Source organism: Humulus lupulus, chromosome 4 (assembly GCF_963169125.1).
Source record: "Humulus lupulus chromosome 4, drHumLupu1.1, whole genome shotgun sequence".
Lineage (NCBI taxonomy): Eukaryota > Viridiplantae > Streptophyta > Magnoliopsida > Rosales > Cannabaceae > Humulus > Humulus lupulus.
Window position 1 is genome coordinate 41,334,997 of NC_084796.1, and position 2,408 is coordinate 41,337,404.

General features: G+C 38.5%; 1 non-coding gene across 1 annotated transcript; it reads left to right on the plus strand.

The window, feature by feature from the left end:
• Positions 1-775: 775 nt before the first annotated feature.
• Positions 776-882, plus strand: LOC133833644 (small nucleolar RNA R71). The gene has a single exon (XR_009893013.1). It is a non-coding gene; the product is annotated as a small nucleolar RNA R71 (small nucleolar RNA).
• Positions 883-2,408: the final 1,526 nt, after the last annotated feature.

The following is a 2,408-nucleotide window of genomic DNA, read 5'->3' on the forward strand; positions in this document are numbered from 1 at the left end:
CTCCTTGGGGTTGACTTCAGTATTACTGGGCAAATTTCCCTGGGGTCTGTTATTGAGCATATTGGCCAACTGCCCAACTTGTGTCTCAAGGTTTTGAATAGAGGATGTGCTCTCAGTCATAAATTGAGTAGTATTAGTGAGAGTCAACAAGGCAGCTTGCAGTTCATTAGGCCTCTCAGGTTGAGGCATTGATTGTTGAGGCCTAGGTTGTTGTGATGATGAAGCTTGATGCATAGGTGGCTGAGGCATGTTATTCTGAATTTGGCCCTGAAACTGAGGTTGTTGGCCTTGATTATTCTTCCACGAAAAATTGGGATGATTTCGCCACCCAGGGTTGTAAGTATTGGAGAATGGATTATTGAGTGGCCTTTGAAAGTTTCCCACCGCTTGAACTTGAGCATGATCCATTGGGGTGTTATTATTCATACAGATAGGTCACTGATCGACAGAATGAGCACCACCACACATTTCACACCTCACTGCCATCTGAACCGCATTAGCAGATACACTGCTCTGTTGTAACTGCTTCGTCAAAGAGGCTACTTGCGCTGTTAAAGCAGTGATTGCATCCAGCTCATGCACCCCAGCCACCTTTCTGACTCCTGATGATCTTTCCTCAGACCACTGATGATTGTTTATTGCCATGTCCTCTAGCAGCTCATAAGCACCAGTTGCACTCTTTCTCATAAAAGTGCCACCCGCTGCAGCATCAATAATGGTTCTGGTTGTAGGACATAAACCATTGTAGAAATTCTGTACTAGCATCCACTGTTCAATGCCATGATGAGGACATCTTCTCAGGAGTTCCTTAAACTATTCCCAAGCTTCATACAATGACTCTCCGTCATTCTGGCAAAAGTTATTGATCTCTCCCCTCAATTTAGCAGCTTTGGACGAAGGGAAGAATTTAGACAAAAATTTCTGAGCTAGATCTTGCCAGGTGACAATAGAATTTGGTTGCAGCGAGTTCAGCCAACTTTTAGCTCTGTCCCTCAGAGAAAATGGGAAAAGCCTAAGCTTGATTGCATCGTCACTCACCCCATTATATCTGAAGGTTCCACACAGCTCCACAAAATTGGACAAATGGGTGTGAGGATCTTCAGAAGGTAACCCATTGAATTGCACAGAGGACTGCACCATTTGTAGAATAGCGGACTTGATTTCAAAGTTGTTGGCCTCTACAGCTGGTGGGCGTATACTATTTTGTACTCCCGTCAGAGTGGGCAGTACATAATCCCTCAGGCTCCTCTCAGCATTGTTCTGAGCCTGACCCCCTTGTACAATTCCAGGAATTAGAACATTCCTGCCATCCCCTTCATTCTGTGCCATCTTCACAGATTTCTGGGCCTCCCTCTTGTTCTTTCTGACTTGCTTGCAAGACTTTTCAATCTCAGGATTCAGAGGAACAAGTGTGTCTTTTCATCTTCTGCCACGCATATACCAAAATCCACATGAGATAGACAAATTAAGCAACTAAACAGATTAGAAACAAGAGAAATTAAAATCAAATTAGAATAAAAATTAATTAGACTGATATTGATAATTATTTTCAGTCCCCGACAACGGCGCCAAAAACTTGTTGCGATATTTTTGCTATGCAAGTGCACACAGTCGCAATTCGTAATAAAATGGTAAAACCAAGTATCGTCCTCAAGGACTGATTTATCAATTACCAGTCAATTAATTTCTTGTTCTATTTGATGAATTGAAATTCTTGATTTTTGTAAGTGCAGCAAGAGAAACTATAAAGTGCAGAAACAATAATTGAAAATTGAATGGAATAACAACTAATAGAAAAACTTTTAATTTAATCACTGAGAAACAATTAGGATATTCAATCTCATCAACTATCCTCCCTATTATTCCCTAATGCAAAGTGTGAATTCTTCTTCTTTTTACCTAACTCAATTAACAAATTGATACAGCAGTCTATAATCATACTATGAATTATAAACTCAACCTAGGTGACAATTTCCTATATTTTTATGGTAAATTGAACCACAAAGGTAGCATTAATCTCGACAACTTAATAACAGTTACACAATTAATTCAGATACTTTCGTTCTAAATTAGAATTATGTCCAATATAACCACAGCAGAATTAAATCTCACTTCTCAGATTTTGACTTAAAAACATATGTATATGACTAAAGATGGCCAATCAATATAAAAACAGGTTATAAGGAATTGAAGAAGATTGAAGAAGAAGAAAATTGAAATTGCATTTGTTCATAACAGGGATTCAAGTGATTCAATTAAACATCCTAAACAGAAAATTAATTCATAGTCATAATGCTAATCACAACAAAAATTAAAGATAACATCAGGAAAAAGAAGAAAAACATGTAGAAATACTCTAAGTTTTCATCCTTCAAAACTAGCTCTCATCCCCAATCCGTATGTCTCCT